Source organism: Dipteris shenzhenensis, chromosome 9 (assembly GCF_047967505.1).
Source record: "Dipteris shenzhenensis isolate YYH24624 ecotype China chromosome 9, Dip_SZ_1.0, whole genome shotgun sequence".
Classification (NCBI taxonomy): domain Eukaryota; kingdom Viridiplantae; phylum Streptophyta; class Polypodiopsida; order Gleicheniales; family Dipteridaceae; genus Dipteris; species Dipteris shenzhenensis.
Genome location: NC_141604.1, coordinates 32,675,362 through 32,697,199, shown reverse-complemented (window position 1 = coordinate 32,697,199; position 21,838 = coordinate 32,675,362). Strand labels below are relative to the sequence as shown.

Sequence of the window (21,838 nt, the reverse complement as noted above, 5' to 3'; positions counted from 1 at the left end):
TTGGGATTCTCCAAATGACAGACGGATATTTTAGCAATTTGAATTGGCCTTCCACCTTCAATTGATGAGTGGTGACCCATCCAATCAATCCTCATCCAATTCCACTGGCCGCAAGAGATCGTGCATTTTCTCAAAAGACAAGCTGTTGTAGTTGCAAAAGGATGTGCAGCTTGAGAGCTCGACCACACTCTTCACACACATCCATGGGTCCCACCCTTCCAAATCACAAGCTAGGGATTGGATCCTTGTAGCCTTAACTGAGGACCTTGCCCCGTGCCTATTTGACATTTGATTATTTGGATGAGGTTATTTCAGGTGGCTTTTGACACTCCTAGAGCTGCGACCACTGTGCTCAATGCCAGCTCCTTAGCACTCGGCTCTCAGGAGATTTTTCTCAAGCTCTTTTCTCTTGGATTAGACCAAATAGTAGAGAAGGACATGTAGACAATGTCTCTATTTATTAGATTTCTAGGTCTGCCCTGAGTGTACGATCGACTCCTTGCCACAATCGAAGCTACATTTGAAGTGGTCACTGAGGTTCCCCCTCCCTAGTGTTCCCACTTCAGTGGAAAAGGTGATCAGATTGGATGAGGTGCCTAGAGTTAGGGTCCTTGTCGTTGACCCTCAGATTTTTTATGATCATGCTCCAGCACCTGGATGGCTCTATTTTTTGGCAAAGAGTCAAGATAGCAAGCAAGCAAGAACAATGTTGGGGATATGTAGGATATTTGGGCATTTTATCAGAGATTGCCCAAAAAAGAAGCAAAGACGTAAGGAAATTTCCCTTGTCACCTCCTCTAGAACTCAACACAGTGTACCTTTGAAATCGCCTCATCGTTCAGCACCATCTGCACATCTCGTACCTGCTACCATTGTTGGCCCACACTGGGTTAGAGTGAGAGCGGCTTCTCCACCACCTCCAGATGCTACCCCTATTTTCTCGAGAAGGGCCTCGATGTTGTGCCTCATTGCCATTCGTCGATAGGCAGCTGATTTGCAATCAACTTTAGCCAAGTGTCACTGGTGGTCCCATTGATATACTTTTTCTTCAAGAACACAAATTTTATGACGATATTTCTCAAAGTCAGGTAAATTACTTTCAGGTCCTACTTTTTTGTCTCTTGCTTTGGGCACAAGGGGGGGATTGCATTTCAATTTTAGATTCTATTCTTTCCCTTGTGGTCAAACATGGTGTTATTATGCCCTCCAGAGCACAATGGATCATTTTATTAATTGGTGGACATAAGGTTCATCTTCTCAACCTCCATGCCCCCAACAATAGAGGGGACTGTGCCCTTTTCTGAGAGAAACTTCTCTCGTGGGCCTCCACTGCAGAGTCATGGATTATTGGAAGTGACATCAACATGGTGGAGTTACCTTCATGCACAAAGGGGGCGAAGAGAAGGTATCATTTATTCTCTAGAGAGAGCACCTTGGGATGTCTTTCTCTTTTAGTACAATGGGAGAGATGCTTGCCTACTTGATGCCTTTCACAATTTGGCACACTCATAGGAGGGTGCAGATGCTGATCCTTGCATGGATAGACAAATTCTATGTTGATGATTGGGCACTTGAAAGTGAGGTTCATATGCATTGCACCAGGTGTTACCATTTTGAATCACTTTCCAGTGGTTCTTATGATTTTGAGACTCATGAGAGCTACCGATTTACTAGTATTAGGATTCCATATGCATTGTATGCAAAGGAGGGTCTCATAGAGGGTGTTTTGCATATATGGGTTTCTCATTTGTAGGGTGGAGTGTCTTTCCCTTCACATGTTGCAGTTGTTTGGTGTTAATGATTTTTACCATACTACTGCTAACACTAGAAGACATGAGATTCTTAGGTAGTAGAGGGGCCTCCATCAATAGTTAGTATCCCTTCAGAGGGAAAAACAGAAAAGGCCTTAAAGTGCTTGGATTCAGTAGCGCCTTGCTGCAACAACAAGGGCTAATATGTAGATCTTGCTAGATCGGAGAGCAGACTATGCCTTTCATGCATGAAAGACCTTCTAGATCTAGATGGAGGAAGAGTCAGCAACAAACACTTTTTCTCTACTCTAAACTCGAGACATTATAGAGAGAGAGTATATTAGTATATTGGCTCTAATAAGGTTTTTGCAGATAGATCTTAATGTTGTCATGCGGATTGCTACAGACTTTTATGCCTCCCTTTTGTTAGCAGATCTTGATTCCTTTGCCAGAGATGATGCTAGACATATGGTTTGGTAGTGTATTCTATTATTGGTGAAACCCCATATGACAAGTTTACTCGATTCCCCTTTCACTAACACAGAATTCAAGACTACACTTCTTGCCCTTCACAAGGGTAGATGCCCAATCTTAGATGGGGTGACATCTCCCTTTTTTATTGCTTTTTGGGACATGACATCAGCCTCCGGTAACACCTCCAGAAGTGAGCGGACCTCCCCTTTAGACAGCTTATGGCGATCATGGTGGGACACTGCTGGTGTTGGGTAGCAAAGAGTGAAGTGGTGTTTTAGGGCCTTAAAAGAGAGATTTTATGCCTAGTAGTTACGATACCCTTAAGGAAGTGAGTGAGAGAACTAGAAGGTACTTGAGAAGAGTGGAGAGAAGGCTCTCTACAGATCAGACATGGTAAAAGAAGCATTACGTGTGACAAAAGTTGGAGTAGTCTAGCCGAGCACGAAGTGAACCCATCGACGCAGTTGCTAGAGCTAGCACCTTTATCAAAGCTCTCATTGACTTGGACTGGCAAGATCTGTGGTGGTCAGATCGGGGCACATAGGAGAGGCACCCACAGGCTGAGCCAATTGATATACATGGCCTCTATCCATAGACACCCAAGTCTCCAACAAGACGGTGGGAAGAAGAATGGCATATTCCAGGAATCTTGCCATTGGGGAAGAAGAAGTGCAAAGTGGCGAACAATTGAAGGAGGAAGGAACTAAGGCTTCATCAGAAGCTCATATATTTCAAGACAACGTCTTCTCCCATCCTGCAGCTGCTGTAAACAACATGATGGCCAGTGGGTTAGCATCTGACTCGACACAGCAGACCGGTCAAGGTGCTATGTTGTCTCTTATGCACAACCCCGATTTCTTCCCCTGACCCAATCTACATTGGCATCAATAATGTCTTCAGCACTGTCCCCTTCTACTTTGGTAGCAGTAGTACCTTCAGCACCAGTACCATCTATGTCACCACTATGGTCCTCATCATCAGGGCTCCTAGTTTCCCCATGCCCTCGCAGCCATATGGCCTTGTGGCGAGCCTTACTACTACTCAATCGGGGGACCTTTGGCTATAACTATTTTAAGTCCCGGTTTCGGTAAAGGTGTTGCCTCAGCCATGGCAGTCTTGAGTTCCATGGAGAAAGGGAGACTTCTTAAACTACTCAACAAAGTCCACGTGAAAACCCAAAGTTCAAGGGCCATCTCCATGAAGATTCTAAAGCTCATGTCATGAAATTCCTCACAGTATGTAAGGCCAAATGTGAAGAAACATAGTGGATTAGGGAGAGGAGGTAGGGTAGGAAGGGAAGCAAAGGAAACAACTAGAAAGTATGAAAGACATAATGAAAGAGGATGAACCAAAAGAAAGTACTCACATGTAGACCAAAGTGCTTGTAGGCTTGATTAGATTGAATGATTTGACAAGTGAAAAGTACAAGCATTTATAGGATAGGCATACATACTAGAGTGCACAAATGTATATGGGATGCCTCCCAATATGACACATGGCACTCACACATAAGACTCTAGTAGAACTCCTAGTAGAAAACACTAAAACACGCCCAACTTGACTTCATGTTCTAACACCCCCCCATGAAGGAAAGGTGAGAGACTACTGGAATGGAACCAAGAACAGAACATGAGAATGACGGACTACTAATCTGTGCACCCCATGCAACTCAGAGGCTAAAGTCTGAGCATGTTCAGAGATCGATCCAATCATTCTTATGGCTTGAGACTCAACGTGACTCAGAGGCTCACACCTCAGCATGGCTACATGACCAGCTCATAGGTCAAGGAATACACCAACATCCTGGAACTCGACCAGGCCTGATAAATAGACCCTATCAAAGCCAATACATGGCTCCCACAATACATCCCCATCGTGGCTCCAAAATAGGTTGACATGGAGCCACACACCATAGATAGCAAAACATCATTTTAGGAGGACTATTTAAGGCTGAAAACCTTTATTGACTCCATATATAAAATAGAAAATATTTCATTCATTTTATGCATAGCAAGGCAGAGAACCCATAAAGGATCCCCAAGAAGCTGCCTACACAAATGTGCACATCTTCCAGCCGATGAAGTTCATGGTGGGAATGCCCCTGAAGATATGTCGATGTCGGCCATGGGAGCAACTACCAAGGGCTATTACTACATGACTCTCAAAATGGCTGGTCGAGAATCACCGAAGTCGGAGTAGATCCTCAAATATGAAGGGTTATGCTTTAGGAGGGTCTTAACACTGATATAGATCAGTGTCAGTGTTTAATCCTTTACACTAAAGTAGTAGAAGTAAAATTAGGTTTTTTGGCACTTTTAGGGCTTCTCACAAAAAGTTTTTAAAAATTTAGGGATTTTTAAATTTTATTGTAGGAAAGTGTCCTGGCAACACTCATGAGCCCTCTAATCGTGAAAACCCCTAGAATAGATCCGAATATGTCAACTCTCAAAGAGGTTGACACCAAGTCAGACTCAATCTCCACGATTGGCTATTAGCTGTTCTTTTTTTTTTTTCCAAAAAGATTATTTCATTAAGTATGAATGAAAACCGCAAGAGAACTCTGATCACTGCTTCCTTGCGCGAGCTGTTGCTCCTCCCTAACCTTGCTGCTGCTCCCCCTTCTCCTCAGCCGTACGGCCCTCTCCCTCTCCCCTTTGTGCTCTCCTCTCCCTCCTGTAGCTCCCCTCATCCCCCCGCCCTCTCCTCTCAGCCTCTCCGCCCTCTACCTCTCTACCCTGCTATTGCCTATTGTACAGCCGTACGGCCTCCTACCTTACTCCCTCTTCTACACTCCCTCTACCCGCCTACCCTCTCTTCTCTGCCCTAGCCTCTACTCCCCACCCTCTCTACCCTACCCTCTCCTCCCTAGCTCCTTCTTCCTCTCCGGAGACCTACCCTCTCCTCCCCCTTCCCTAGCCTCTCCTCCTAGTCTCCTCCTACACTCTCCTCCTCCCCCTTCCCTCCTTACACCCTCTCCTCTCCCTACCTGCTGCCCCCTTCCTTCCCTTTCCCTCACTCTCTTCCTCCTGCTGCCCCCTTCTCCCTCTCCCTCTCCCCCCCTGCTGCCCCTTCTCGCCTTCACCCTCTCCCTCTCCCTCCCTGCTATCCTCTTCTTTCCTAGCCATTCCTAGCAACATTGTTGGTCGGACGGAGCTTTTTTGTGTTCGAGTCGGCCTTCACACCTTGATTGAAAATGGCCCAGCCTTCAGCCAATCCTCGCACGCTTCCACTGGCCGCGAAAATCATCATTTTCTCAAAAGATGAGTTGCAGTAGCTCAAAAAAGATACTGAGCAGGAGAGCTTGACATCGCTCTTTGCTTGCATCCATGGGTCCCACCCTTCCAGGTTACAGGTGGATGCTCGCCACTCTGCCTGGAGACCTCGCAGGGCACCTCACAGATGTTCGACTGCTTGGGCGAGGTTTCTTCCAGGTTGTTTTTGACTCCTTGGAAGTAGCACGTACAGTGCTGCAGGCTAGCCCGTTAGCACTAGGCTCCAGGAGGAACTTTTTGACCCCTTTTTCTTTGGGGTCCGATCCTATTGAGGAGGACAACTGGATGACGTCACTCTTCATCAAATTTCCAGGCCTTCCTCAAGTCCATCGACTGCTACATTCCATTGGAGCTGCCTTTGGAGTGGTTACTGAGATCCCCCCTCTCCCTGGGATGCCTACTTCAGCAGAAGAGGTAGTCAGGTCCAATGGGGTACCACGTGTTAGGGTCATCGCCTTTGACCCTAACATCTCGGATGACCACATTATGCTTCAACATCCAGATGGCTCCTTTTTCAGACAAAGAGTCGACATTGCAGGGAGACAGGATCAGTGTAGGATTTGCAGGACCCTTGGGCACTTTGCCAGAGATTGCCCAAGGAAAAAGAAAAGATAAAAAAGATCCACGAGTGCGCCTCATAGTTTCACCCAACTAATACCTTCATCACGACCAGTTCCTACTGCCTCACGCGCTGCTAGACCTTCGGCTTCACAGCCAGGACCATCAGCCTCTCGTCCTAGTACTTCTACAATGTAGACAGGACAGTCAGTTTGTCATGCTTCGGTCGTCCACCACCACCGTTGGGTGCCTGTCAGAGTTGGGGAGCCAGTACCTCAAGCTACCATTGACGGGGCCCCAGACCCGTCTCTATAGGCAGGAGACATTCCTGACCTGGTTCCATGTGCAGAAGAGATTGCTCCTACCCCTAATCATGTTCAGGAGTGCTCACTTAAGAAGAACCTTGCTCCAAAGACCCGTGCCTTACTTGAGAACAATGCCAAAGTCGTGGCTAAGGTCATGAAGATTCATGCAGAGGTCATGCACCCCCTTCTTCTCTTACACGTTTGTCTTCACCTGACAGAGGTAAGGGGGTTATTGGTTCCACTCCGCCTTCCACAGGGCTCCTTCGCACTCCTGCGCCAGAGGTACTTCGCAGGAATTCATTTTCAGTTCTGGCAGACTTGGCTAAGTTTGAGTCAGAGGAGTTGTTCTACGATCAGGGAGCACATCTTTCAGACATCCGTGAATAGATTTTCCCCCTCAGCAGGTGTGGATGTGCTTTCCCCAGTTGACTTCCCTCCTCTTGATAGGAGGAACTTTTTGCAGGAGAGGGCTTTCTCTACAACCAGGTCGGGTAGGATATTCCATCCAGCCTCTTCCTCTCGCAGATGAGGATTGTCAGTTGGAACGTTCAGGGCCTCGGGGTGTACCTCATCGCCGCCACAGGTAGTTGATTCGTAACCAACTTCATCCAGGTGTTGGTCCCATGGACATTTTGATGATTCAGGGACACAAATTGGATGTGAGGGATTTTGCCAAGTCGGGTAAGCTTCTTTCAAGCCATACTTTTGTGTCACTGGCCTTGGGCACGAGGGGATGTACTTGCATTTCTCTTTCGTCTTCTATACTCCCCTTAGTGATTGGACACGGGATCATAGTCCCTTCCAAAACTCAGTGGATTTTACTTTTGATTGTTGGGCATAAGGTTGGTCTTATAAACCTGTATGAACCCAATTCTAGAGGGGATAGTGTCCTTTTGTGGAAGGAACTGCTCGCTTGGTCACATATTGCAGATGCTTGGATTATAGGGGGCAATTTCAACATGGTTGAAATGCCCTCATACAAAAGGGGTGGTAGAGAAGGTGGAATTCACTCCCTAGAGAGAGCAGTGTGGGATGCCTTCTGTCTGAGGGGGGGGGGGGTTCTAACACTTCCGGAAGTATTACCGGAGGCCTAGGGCCACTGGTGCGAGAAGCGAGTAAGACATGCCATAAGTGTCACTGATGGTACGTAGGCAAGTGCTTGTCGATGGTGTCAACTATATGCAAGCGGTAGATGGTGTCAACTATGTTCAAGCGGTACAAGTGCTGAAGTGATGTGAGCAAGAAGAAGACCAAAGCGGAACAACATCATGAAAGCCAACCCTCGACATGAACGGCAAAGAACTTCAACCACATGAAACAGGTCCGTTGTACCAGGTGAAGGGAGAGGAGGGGAGGAGAACACAACGGAAAGAGATTTTAGAGTAGCGAGCAGAGATGGGGAGTAGCATAACTCATTAGAAAGCAAGATGACTGATACACCCCAGAAGATACACATGAGGCGAGCTCTTGACTCTAGCCTCTCACTCCTTCACTCACGCCTCTCGTCCCTCCAGAATGTCCCCCTCCCCTTTCCCCTTTCCCCCTCTTCACCTTCTCCTCCTCTGCTCCACCCCCCGCTACCAATCTCCTCTCCTTCTTCCTATTGGATGTCTTCTTGCACCCTTAGCCATCGTTAGCCATTCCACCGTTTGTGGGCCGCTCTGTCCTTGATGGCTTCCGCAACACTCCAGCCTGTTCTGGGTCAGTGAATCCCGTGCTCCATGTGTTCTCCTGTCTATTCCATGCGCTCCTGACACTAGTTGGTTGAGAGGGTTGGTGCACCACCTATGCCTCTTAACTGTTGGACTGTTTCCCATGTGCACCAACAGGTGTATCCCGTGTACCATTGCACCAGTACTTCCCTCTGATTGACTTTGACCATGGTGAGTCGAGGTTGAGGTTTGGCACTCTTCGGTCATGTATTGCTTCCGTCATACCCAAGTCATGTCCAGGTCAAGTCATGTCCAAGTCATGTCCATGTCATGTCCAAGTCATGTCCATGTCAAGTCATGTCCAAGTCTGTTCCATGTGACCAAGATGTGAACATATGTGAACACGCTGCGACTAGGTATGACCAAGGTCTAACAACTTGGCATGTTGCTAAGGTGACCATGACGTGACTCTTGGTGGGTCGCCATAAACTTTGAGTACAACAGATCCCCCGCCACTATCATTCACCGTCCCGGTGAATGACTGAGGATCTGTGTGAGAGAAAGTTAAGTATAAATTACAAATAAGAAAGTGACCTTGTGGTTGACATCCCAAAACTGAAAAGAAAGGGCTCATGGCCTTACAACTGTAAAACTGAAAAAAAAACTGGCTCATGGCCATACAACTCCAAAATTCCTTATTTACATGAGAACTGCAGAATCCAAATGTACAGAGCTCGCAAAAAGAAATGCCGAACTAAAAGATCCAGGAGCTACTGCTTGCTGGATGAAGGTCAAGGAGGGGGAGGGGGTGGGTGTGGTGGGTGTGCTGATGTTCCGGGGCTGGTCCTTGCCTCTTCCTCGACTGTGTCCATGAGGTTGCGGATGTCCTCGTATTTGGATTTATATCTGTGGTAGCCAGACCTGTAATGATCACATCGAGATTTGAGAGCAGCATTTTCAGCTTGCAGCCCATGGAAGTTGTCCTGCAACTTGGAATGTGAAACTTGGAGATGGTCCTCCTCCTCGAGAATCTGCTTCATCTGACTCCGCACCACCTCCACCTGTTGATCCACAGTATGCTTATCCTCTGCGAGTGAGGTGTATCTGTCCTGTAGGGCTGCAAGCTCCCTCTGGATCTCAGCCTGTTGGGCTGAATGATTGTCCTCCAAAACTTTCTTGCTGGCTGTCCACTCTGCCTCCTTCGCTGCAAGACATTGCTGAAACTCGTCCTGCTGAGTTTTCCACGTAGCCTCCCTTGCTTGTAGAGTTGCTCCCCACTCCGCTTCTTTCACCTGCAATGCTGTATCCCATTCTTTATGCATGCTGGCTACCTGCTTCTCATGTTCCAAGCGGAGGTGTTGCTTCTGTGACAGAAGCTTGCAAACCTGACCCGTAGTATTAAAGAGGGAGGCACCCATTTGAATGAAGTTGTCATCTATAATGCGATGAGCCATATGAAGGGATCTTTTAGCCCATGCATACCTGTCCCGATAGGTCATTCGGTCAGCCATGTCAATGAGTTCGCCATATTCCTCGAAGGCTGCTTTCATCCCCTCTTGCTCTGGGTCCTCGAGAGCTGCCACTGGAGCCAGTGTGTCGATGTCTAGGTAACAGCTTGGAGCTTGGGATACTTTCTTGTTGGAAGCAATTGTCTCTTGCAAGGGAAGTGTGAAAATTTGGTCCAGGTCCTCCTCCTCCATGCAAACAGGAGACCGCTTCCGCTTTAATGCATACAGCAGCCGTTTGTGTTCCTGGCTCTGTTCCTCTATCTGGGCCTCATGGGTGAATAGATCTTCTGAGGAGGATGCAAAGTAGGTATCCAACATATCATTTTGAGGAAGTGGAGGACAATCAGCTTGAAAGGGTATCTTACCCCCAGCAAAAATAACCTCACCAGGTCGAGTTTCCAGTAGGTCCTGTTTAGCAGCCTCCATACTCGGCAGTCGTCGAGACACCCGGGGTGGTGTCTTCGCGTCACCAGTGGCTCCCAAAGTAAGATTCAAGTTCAATAACCTATGTCGCTCTGATGCCTCTCCATCAAGAGATCCCAAGGCAGAGGTCCCTGCTGCCATAACTTCTGTCGATGGATCCCCCTGAGTTGGGGGGCCAATGTGCATATCTTTGCACCCTACTGACCCTGATGAGATGATTGGAGGGGGAATGGTCATGACTGCGGGGAAGGTAAGTGGTAATGTCATGCCATGGTGGGTGAGACCTGAGGAGGGCAGGGGAGTGACCGGAAGAACATCATCAGGGAAATCAAAATCTGCCTCGAAGGGGATGGATGGAGAGGCGACTCCTGCATGAGCAACGGATGACAAAGCTCCAAAGGCTGGCCCAAGAGGGGATGGCTCAGAAACCTGTGCTGCAGATGTGGGTGGAGCAAGAGTGGGTATGGAGACTGGAGAGGAAGAGAGGACAGAGACTGATGCAGCAGAGGCCGAGGATGCTGGGGCCGCACTAAGAGCCAGTGGAGCTGATCTCAAGTGGGGGATCATAGGGGCGGAAGGTGGGCGGTGAGGAGAAGATGAAGTATGTGAAGGTGGAGGAAAAGGTGCAGGCGTTGCAGCCCGCCACTGGTGCAAGAGGTAGGTGAGGTGAGGTCCACAAGTACAGGTGTGTGTGCCTCTGCGTGTGCGATTTCGAACAGTGGCCCGGAATGTTGAATAGAAGAGGGATGCAAAATCATACTGAGTGATGGTGAAGAGAGCATTGAGAGCAGAACGGATACCTTTCGTGATGTAGTAATGCACGGGTGCTAAATAGAAGCGAGTGAAGAAGTAGCGTGTGATCACTGCTTCTCTGCTTCCACCTTCCAAAACCTTTTTGCAATCATATCCCCTCCTGTTGGGTTTGCACTGTGAAAGGAATGAAAGGAGATGTGGTGAATCGTCGGAAGGAGGCTGAATAGGGAGAGCAGGGAGCCCCATGTACTGTGAGACCAAATTGGGTGTGAGAAGCTACCTGGAGCCCATGAACTCAAAAGTGTCTGTGACAGAGTCATAAGATCTGATGAATCCTGTACACAGTTCCACATCCACAGGAGGGAAGATGACCTTGTTGAACTCAGTTAGACACAGGGTCTGGATCTCGGAAGATGTCAATACCGAGGATAGTTTGAGGTTTGGATCAAGAAGAGGTTTAAACATAACCCGAATGTGGGAGAGAGGAGGGGTGGTTATCGAAGGGCTCTGTATCTCTGTTGGCCCACCCGACCCTTCTGAATGTGGTCTCCGTGCAGAGGGCGTGTAATCCGAGCCCCCATGGTCGGAAGAAGAGGCACTGGAGCTCTGAGAGTGGAAAAGAACCCCCCGCTGCTGTCTTGATTGCGGTGGCTCTCCATCCGAGATGATAGTGATGTCCGGACCAAGATGGGGATGCATCACTGATGAAGTCGGCCTTGCTAATGAAGTCGGCCCTACCGATGAAGTTGGCCTTGCTGATGAAGTTAGCTCTGCTGATGAAGTCGGCCTAGCTGATGTAGTCGGCCCTGCTGTAGAGGCTGTAGGCATGGGTGAGGTCATGTGCACTGCAGAGGCTGCCTGAGACGTCATGGAGGTATAGAAAGGGATGAAGAGCTTATCTCTGGGCAACCGTGGCTTATACTTGGACTTCTTCTCGAGCATGAAGAAGAAACAAGAGGTGAAGTAGAAGCTAATGACGAAGCAGGAAGGGGAGCTGATGACGAAGCAGGAAGGTGAGTGATGACAAGGCAAGAAAGGAAGCAGGAAGGGAAGGGGAGCTGATGACGAGGCAAGAAGGAAAGCAGGAAAGGAAGGGGAGCTAATGATGAGGCAAGAAGGAAAGGAAAGGAAGGGGAGCTGATGACGAGGCAAGAAGGAAAGGAAAGGAAGGGGCGCTGATAACAAGGCAAGAAGGGAAGCAGGAAAGGAAGGGGAGCTGATATCGAAGCAGGAGGTGAGCTGATGACGAGGCTAGAAAGGAAAGGAAAGGAAGGGGCGTTGATAACAAGGCAAGAAGGGAAGCAGGAAAGGAAGGGGAGCTGATGTCGAAGCAGGAGGTGAGCTGATGACGAGGCTAGAAAGGAAAGGAAAGGAAGGGGCGCTGATGACAAGGCAAGAAGGGAAGCAGGGAAGGAAGGGGAGCTGATGTTGAAGCAGGAGATGATGACGAGGCTAGAAAGGAAAGGAAAGGAAGGGGCGCTGATGACAAGGCAAGAAGGGAAGCAAGAAAGGAAGGGGAGCTGATGACGAAGTAGGGGAGCTGCTGTCGAGGTGTTGGCAAGCTTGCTGAGAGATAACGGGAGAGTGGGGCGGGTGATAACAAGAGGGGGAGCTGATGGCGATGAGAAGGGGAGCTGATGGAGAAGCACGGAGTAGAGCAGAGAAGGGCAGATCAGAAGAAGGAGCTGAGTTCGAGAGGACAGCAAGGTGGCAATTTGCAGCAGGCTGTCCAAGAGGGAGAAGCGCTCCGAGGACCCTCCCAGGCTGCCCACGAGGAAGAGGCGATTTGCTGCAGGCTGCCAGGGAAAGTGAGGCGCAACTGGAAGAAGGGCTGCCGGGAGAGATGCGATCCAAGAGAGGGTGCTGCTGGGAGTGATGCGATCCAAGAAGAGGGTGCGAGATGGGCTGCAAGGAGATTGCGCTGCAGAGATTTCGTTGATGGAGAGCTGCTGCAGGAAAATTCGTTGATGGAGGGAGGGCTGCTATCGTTGGTGGAGGGGGGGGCTGCAGGAGAATTCGCTGATGGAGGGGAGGCTGCAGGAGAATTCGCTGATGGAGGGAAGGTTGCAGGAGAATTCGCTGATGGAGGGAGAGGGGGCTGCTATCGTTGAAGGGGGCTGCAGGAGAATTCACTGATGGAGGGAGAGGGGGCTGCTATCGTTGAAGGGGGCTGCAGGAGAATTCGCTGATGGAGGGAGAGGGGGCTGCTATCGTTGATGGAAGGGGGCTGCAGGAGAATTCACCGATGGAGGGAGGGGGGGCTGCTATCGTTGATGGAAGGGGGCTGCAGGAGAATTCGCTGATGGAGGGAGAGGGGGCTGCTATCGTTGATGGAGGCTGTAGGAGAATTCGCTGATGGAGGGAGAGGGGGCTGCTATCGTTGATGGAAGGGGGCTGCAGGAGAATTCACCGATGGAGGGGGGGGAGCTGCGTATGGTTTCGTTGGAGGGGGGGGACAGCCACAAATACACAACCAAAGAGAGCCAAATTTAGGAAAGTAAGCCAAAAATAGCATGAGTGGGCTGTAAGATGCGATGGATGAGCTGATCCCAAGGATCCACGCTGAGTTTAGCCAAATGCTAAATATAGCACTGGTCGGAATTGGGAGGCGAGATGAAGGACCTACGCTGAATTTGGTGGCTAAATATAGCCCTGGTGGGAGGTGGTAGGTGAGAGAAAAAGTGGTGTGGGCAAGAGGAAATATTTGAATGAAAACGGTGGGAAAATCTGAATTTGAATTTTATTTTCTCCTGTATAGGCCAGTGGACAAGTGTGTCATAGGGGTGAATGAGGCTGAAGGAGGGATGAACCAAGGGTGAACCAAGGATGAACAAGGGGTGACATTGGTGTGCCCATGGGTGACTGAGGGGTGAACAAGGAGCGGCAAGGAGTGACCTAGGGTGAACAGGGGAGGAACAAGGGGTGACATAGGGAGGAGCATGGGTGACAGAGAGTGAGCTTGGAGAGGTGACATAGGAATGAACAAGGGTGAACTAGGAGTGAACAGGGGTGACCTGGAGGTGAACATGGATGACCTAGAGGTGAACATGGGTGACAGAGAGGTGAACATGGGGAGATGAAATAGGAGTGAACAGGGGTGACCTAGGAGTGAACAGGGGTGACCTGGAGGTGAACATGGGTGACCTGGAGGTGAACATGGGGAGGTGACATAGAAGTGAACAGGGGTGACCTAGGAGTGAACAGGGGTGACAGAGAGGTGAACATGGGGAGTTGACATAGGAGTGAACAGGGGTGACCTAGGAGTGAACAGGGGTGACCTGGAGGTGAACATAGGTGACAGAGAGGTGAACATGGGGAGGTGAGCTGGAAGTGAACAGGGGTGACCTAGGAGTGAACAGGGGTGACTTGGAGGTGAACATGGGTGACCTGGAGGTGAACATGGGGAGATGACATAGAAGTGAACAGGGGTGACCTAGGAGTGAACAGGGGTGACCTAGGAGTGAACATGGGTGACAGAGAGGTGAACATGGGGAGGTGACATAGAAGTGAACAGGGGTGACCTAGGAGTGAACAGGGGTGACCTGGAGGTGAACATAGGTGACAGAGAGGTGAACATGGGGAGGTGACATAGAAGTGAACAGGGGTGACCTAGAAGTGAACAGGGGTGACCTAGGAGTGAACATGGGTGACAGAGAGGTGAACATGGGGAGGTGACATAGAAGTGAACAGGGGTGACCTAGGAGTGAACAGGGGTGACCTGGAGGTGAACATAGGTGACCTAGAGGTGAACATAGGTGACAGAGAGTTGAACCTGGGAGGTGACATAGAAGTGAACAGGGGTGACCTAGGAGTGAATAGGGGTGACTTGGAGGTGAACATGGGTGACCTGTAGGTGAACATGGGGAGGTGACATAGAAGTGAACAGGGGTGACCTAGGAGTGAACAGGGGTGACCTGGAGGTGAACATAGGTGACAGAGAGGTGAACATGGGGAGGTGACCTAGAAGTGAACAGGGGTGACCTAAGAGTGAACAGGGGTGACCTGGAGGTGAACATGGGTGACCTGGAGGTGAACATGGGGAGGTGACATAGAAGTGAACAGGGGTGACCTAGGAGTGAACAGGGGTGACCTAGGAGTGAACAGGGGTGACCTAGGAGTGAACATGGGTGACAGAGAGGTGAACATGGGGAGTTGACATAGGAGTGAACATGGGTGAACATGGGGAGGTGACCTAGAAGTGAACAGGGGTGACCTAGGAGTGAAGAGGGGTGACTTGGAGGTGAACATGGGTGACCTGGAGGTGAACATGGGGAGGTGACATAGAAGTGAACAGGGGTGACCTGGAGGTGAACATGGGTGACTTGGAGGTGAACATGGGTGACCTGGAGGTGAACATGGGGAGGTGACATGGAAGTGAACAAGGGTGAGCTAGGAGTGAACAGGGGTGACCTGGAGGTGAACATGGGTGACCTGGAGGTGAACATGGGGAGGTGACATAGAAGTGAACAGGGGTGACCTAGGAGTGAACAGGGGTGACCTAGGAGTGAACATGGGTGACAGAGAGGTGAACATGGGGAGTTGACATAGGAGTGAACAGGGGTGGAACAGGGGTGACCTAGGAGTGAACATGGGTGACAGAGAGGTGAACATGGGGAGTTGACATAGGAGTGAACAGGGGTGACCTAGGAGTGAACAGGGGTGAACATGGGGAGGTGACCTAGAAGTGAACAGGGGTGACCTAGGAGTGAAGAGGGGTGACTTGGAGGTGAACATGGGTGACCTGGAGGTGAACATGGGGAGGTGACATAGAAGTGAACATGGGGAGGTGACATAGAAGTTAACAGGGGTGACCTGGAGGTGAACATGGGGAGGTGACATGGAAGTGAACAGGGGTGAGCTAGGAGTGAACAGGGGTGACCTGGAGGTGAACATGGGTGACCTGGAGGTGAACATGGGGAGGTGACATAGAAATGAACAGGGGTGACCTAGGAGTGAACAGGGGTGACCTAGGAGTGAACATGGGTGACAGAGAGGTGAACATGGGGAGTTGACATAGGAGTGAACAGGGGTGACCTAGGAGTGAACAGGGGTGACCTAGGAGTGAACAGGGGTGACCTAGGAGTGAACATGGGTGACAGAGAGGTGAACATGGGGAGTTGACATAGGAGTGAACAGGGGTGACCTAGGAGTGAACAGGGGTGAACATGGGGAGGTGACCTAGAAGTGAACAGGGGTGACCTAGGAGTGAAGAGGGGTGACTTGGAGGTGAACATGGGTGACCTGGAGGTGAACATGGGGAGGTGACATAGAAGTGAACAGGGGTGACCTGGAGGTGAACATGGGTGACTTGGAGGTGAACATGGGTGACCTGGAGGTGAACATGGGGAGGTGACATGGAAGTGAACAGGGGTGAGCTAGGAGTGAACAGGGGTGACCTGGAGGTGAACATGGGTGACCTGTAGGTGAACATGGGGAGGTGACATAGAAGTGAACAGGGGTGACCTAGGAGTGAACAGGGGTGACCTAGGAGTGAACATGGGTGACAGAGAGGTGAACATGGGGAGTTGACATAGGAGTGAACAGGGGTGACCTAGGAGTGAACATGGGTGACCTAGGAGTGAACATGGGTGACAGAGAGGTGAACATGGGGAGGTGACATAGGAGTGAACAGGCGTGACCTAGGAGTGAATAGGGGTGACCTGGAGGTGAACATAGGTGACAGAGAGGTGAACATGGGGAGGTGACATAGAAGTGAACAGGGGTGACCTAGGAGTGAACAGGGGTGACCTGGAGGTGAACATAGGTGACAGAGAGGTGAACATGGGGAGGTCACCTAGAAGTGAACAGGGGTGACCTAGGAGTGAACAGGGGTGACCTAGGAGTGAACATGGGTGACAGAGAGGTGAACATGGGGAGGTGACATAGAAGTGAACAGGGGTGACCTAGGAGTGAACAGGGGTGACCTGGAGGTGAACATAGGTGACAGAGAGGTGAACATGGGGAGGTGACCTAGAAGTGAACAGGGGTGACCTAGAAGTGAACAGGGGTGACCTAGGAGTGAACAGGGGTGACCTGGAGGTGAACATGGGGAGGTGACATAGAAGTGAACAGGGGTGACCTAGGAGTGAACATGGGTGACAGAGAGGTGAACATGGGGAGTTGACATAGGAGTGAACATGGGTGACCTAGGAGTGAATAGGGGTGACCTGGAGGTGAACATAGGTGACAGAGAGGTGAACATGGGGAGGTGACATAGAAGTGAACAGGGGTGACCTAGGAGTGAACAGGGGTGACGTGGAGGTGAACATAGGTGACAGAGAGGTGAACATGGGGAGGTCACCTAGAAGTGAACATGGGTGACCTAGGAGTGAACAGGGGTGACCTGGAGGTGAACATGGGGAGGTGACATAGAAGTGAACAGGGGTGACCTAGGAGTGAACAGGGGTGACCTAGGAGTGAACATGGGTGACCTGGAGGTGAACATAGGTGACAGAGAGGTGAACATGGGGAGGTGACCTAGAAGTGAACAGGGGTGACCTAGGAGTGAACAGGGGTGACCTGGAGGTGAACATGGGTGACCTGGAGGTGAACATGGGGAGGTGACATAGAAGTGAACAGGGGTGACCTAGGAGTGAACAGGGGTGACCTAGGAGTGAACATGGGTGACAGAGAGGTGAACATGGGGAGTTGACCTAGGAGTGAACAGGGGTGACCTAGGAGTGAACAGGGGTGACGTGGAGGTGAACATAGGTGACAGAGAGGTGAACATGGGGAGGTGACATAGAAGTGAACAGGGGTGACCTAGGAGTGAACAGGGGTGACCTGGAGGTGAACATGGGTGAACAGAGGTTCAACCTGAGTGACAGGGGTGAAGAGGGATTAAGGAGAAGTGTGTGTCAGAGAAGGCAAGGGCTGTTTCCGTCTTGCCAGAGAAGGAGAAACTCAGTTTTTATTGGTCTCCCACCAAAGAGTGCAACTAGGCAGAGAGTAGAAGCTTGACAGGGTTAGGAAAGGGAATACATTGTTGTTGTTGTTTTTTTTTTGAATAAATAGAAATTCAACTAATAGGAATGGAAATCTTTATCCAGAGAGAGAGAGTCAATGTGGATGATACTTCTTTACCCTTGAGCCATTTACAGGTGCTGGTAACTTCTTGCCCTCCAAGGTGGCCAAATAAACCCCTCCACTAGGAATAATCCTTGTGATAAAGAAGGGCCCTGTCCAGCCACTGACAAATTTGGGTTTATGCTTCAGGAACTTACTGGAATATAACAAGACCAAGCTGCCAACTTGGAATTCCCTCTTCCTGAGATTTCTGTCATGCCATGCCTTCTGCCTTCTTTGCCAGACTTCCTGAGCAAGGATCGCTTCACGACGATGTTCATCCAAGGCTTCAAGATCCCATAATCTCTCAAGTGTGCATGCCTCCAAGTTATCATCCATCTCTGCCATGACCCTAGTGGTCTTCATGTGGAACTCATAGGGCATAACCGCCTCCAAGCCGTAAACTAGCTGGAAGGGTGAATATCCAGTGCTAGCCTTGTATGCTGTTCTGTAAGCAAAAAGAGCAGCTGGTAGTAGAATATCCCAATCTGCCAAGGAATGAAGGCATAACCGAGCCACAATATGAGACATGGTCCGATTGGAGCTCTCGGCCAAACCATTGGCTCGAGGGCAGTATGAACTAGAGGTCTTGTGAACAATTTGCAGTTGGGTGATGAGGTCAGTGATGACATCATTGAGAAAGTGGGTACCTCTGTCACTCATCAATTCCACAGGACATCCAAACCTAGAAATGATTTGATCATACAAGAATGAGGCCACAACTTGAGCAGTGCAGGTCTTCGTTGCCTTAGCCTCCACCCATTTAGTGCCATAATTAGTAGCAATCAGAGCATACTTGTTCCCTCTTCGAGTTGCAGGAGAGATGGGTCCAACAAAATCCAATCCCCATCTATAGAAGGGTGGTACAGGGCTGGATGGCTGAAGGGGAAGGTACTCCCGTCGGGTAGGCTTCGGCCCCCCTCTTTGACATGAGTCACAGCGGCGCACATAAGCATAGCAGTCTTGGAATAGCTTTGGCCACCACAACCCAGAGCGCATTATCTTTCTAGCAGTGGCCTCTGGTGCCATATGACCTCCCCCCACCATTCCTGAGTGAGCCTCCTGAAGGATGGCTTGTGTTTCATGAGGGAGCACACACCTCCTTAAAATGTGGTCCTTCCCCAACCTGTACAGCTGACCCGCGATCAGTTTGAAAGGAGCAGCCTGAACAATCTGCCTCCGCTTTTGTGCTGGAGTTAACCCTTTGGGGAACTCCCCTATAGACAACAAGTGTACAATGTTTGCATACCATGGGGGAAAGCAGTCCACAGCAAACAGGCAGTCATCTTTTGGTAGTGGCGCATTGACACGGAAGAGGCCCACATCTGGAAGGTCATCATCAACTCCTATGGCTGCTTCACCTGAAGAGATCCTTGACAAGTGGTCTGCTGGTTGATGCAATCGGCCTGCTCTCACTAGGATGTCAAAGTCAAACTCTTGAAATAGAAGAATCCACCTGCTCACTCTCCCCCCAAGCGTTGGTTTGTTCAGTAAGTACTTGAGAGCTTGATGATCAGTAATGATGATAAACTTACTGCCCAAGAGATAGTGCCGATACTTTGTCATGGCATAGACCATGCCCAAGCCCTCGCGTTCAGTGGTGCTATAGTTTCTTTCTGCTCCATTGAGTTGTCTGCTTGCGAAGTACACAGGTAGGTCGAGTTTGTGCTCTTCATCTGGTTGGGCCAATATCGCCCCAATCGCCAGCCCACTTGCATCTACATGCACATGAAAAATGACATCCCATTGAGGTTGCCGCAAGATGGGTGCCTTTACTAGACGATCCTTGAGGTTGTCAAACGCCAGTTGTTGAGGTGCCGACCAGTTGAAGGACTGCTCCTGCCGAAGGAGTTCCGTCAACGCCACCGCTATGTCGGCATAGGACCTGATGAATCTTCTATAATAACCCACATGTCCCAAAAAAGACTTGACTTCTCTGGGTGTTCGAGGAATAGGCAAGGTCAATATCACTTCCACCTTTGCTGGGTCCGTGGTCATTCCCTAAGCCGAGACGATGTGGCCAAGGAGAACCCCTCGCAAGGCGAGGAAGAAGCATTTGTCCGGATTCAAGCACAACCTAGCTTCTCTGCACTTATCAAAAACCCACCTCAACTTACTCATGTGATCAGTCTGAATAGCCGGTTCGAGGTGAGAAGCATTCTTACCATTGAACACAGAGAAGTCATCCAAGAATACCTCAAGGAACTTTCCGATGTTCTCTTGGAAGAGTTTGGTGACAAGTCGTTGAAACGTGGCCGGTGCATTGCATAGACCAAAAGGCATCATCCGGTAAGCATAAGTTCCCCATTGGGTGACGAAGGTAGTCTTTAACTGATCTTGCTCTCGCACCCAAACCTGGTTATACCCACTGTATCCATCCATGAAGGAGTAGAGAGCATGACCAGCTACGGTTTCTAGCACCCTGTCAGTGAAGGGGAGAGGAAACCTATCCCGACGTGTGGCGGTATTCAAACTCCTATAGTCGACACAAACTCGGAGTTTTCCAGTCTCCATTTTGGGCACCACTACGATGCCACTAAGCCATTCGGAGTAGTCAACAGGGTAGATCAACCGTGCTTGCTCCATCTTTTGAATATCAGCATGGACAGCCTTGCCATAGTTAGGATTCATGCGATATGGTCCCCTGATCACCGGCTCTGCTTCCGGATATAGATCGATGCGATGTTCCATGAACTCAATGGGTACTCCCTTTAAATCCTTATATGACCAGGCAAAGACATCAACATACTCTTGAAAAAAATCAGACAATGCAGCAAGGAGATAGTCATGTTCCCAGACCCAACTGGCTACCTTAAGATGTCGTGGTTGGTCTTCTGTCCCAATGTTCAAATACCTCCAATCCCTGGCATGGTCAACCTGAGGTATGCTTCCTGATGTGGAGTTGTTCGGTTCTTCTACTCCCACTGCTGGGTGCACAGGAGAATCATCCAGAGAAAAATCCCCCACTACTTCCATCCAAGAGCTCGGATGGGACGGTTGGGTGTGTTCTGGAAATGGTTGAAATGTAGAGGCAGCACTTGGGCCCATTCTCTTCTTTCCTTTTTGTGCTTGCTTGAGCATTCCTCTGTATGGTAGTCCAACCACCTCGTATGTAGTTTCATGAACCTCCTGTGTCGTTGGGGGGTCAGCTTCTGACATATATAAGTCGAGTAGAACAAGGTCCGCGACATCTTCTTCTCCCTGTATGCTGTGGGCTTGCCTTGAAGGTCTGAAGTTCCAGACTCCAGTGTGAATGTGGACGGCTCCTTCAAATTGTCCGGTCTCTTGGCCCCTCCTAGGTTGGTCAGGTTGCACAATGGATTCAATAACCCTTCCAAGAGTCATTTCTGGCACCGCCTGCCTTTGAATGACATCAGTAAGTAGGTGGTCATCCTCTTCTTCTGCAGATCCATGAGTGTCTTCTCCAATACCATCATTGTGCTCAGCCAGCCCATGATCTATGTGGTCATCTTCTTCTTCCATAGATTCATGAGTGTTCTCTTCAGTACCATCATTATGCTCCGCCAGCTCATCATCTTCTTGCATAGCATCCTCTTCCTCCTCTCTCTTCCTCCTCTGTTGTGACCCCATGGTCATTTTCTTGGTGTGAGGCATCCATGTCGTGTGCCTCCATTGCTTCCATTGCTACTTCATGGTCTTGTCTTTGAGTCACCCTGGTGGCCTCCCCACCATTTGGTCTAGTACTTGCGGACATCATTCGCTGATACATGTGGGGATTATTAAGAAGACCAAAAGGCATCCGTTCATACATGAGATCAGCCAAACCAGGTGGTGAAGAGGCTTCCTGGCTCACCTCTTGCGCATTCCGTGAAGTACCAAGATGGGCTTCAGGATCCTCTTCTGGACACAACTCCACCATGTTGATGGCTAAGGATCCCAGGGCCCCCATCCAATCCAAGATGACAGCTTCTTCCTCATCTGGGCCAGCATGTTCCAACAAGTACGTCAAGCTCTCACCATCATCTCGTGCTGCTGTTACATAGGTTTCACCTTGGAAGGGTGAGTCCTCCACATAGGCCAACTCTTCTTTCTGTAGGGGCCAATCCCCAAGTGCCC

The 21,838-nt window shown here is 49.8% G+C and overlaps 1 protein-coding gene across 5 annotated transcripts in view; it reads left to right on the top strand.

Moving 5' to 3' along the window:
• The window catches only part of LOC147898531 (ultraviolet-B receptor UVR8-like), a 145,109-nt gene that overhangs the window by 24,252 nt on the left and 99,019 nt on the right, over positions 1 to 21,838 (top strand). The gene's annotated exons all lie outside the window — the stretch shown is intronic.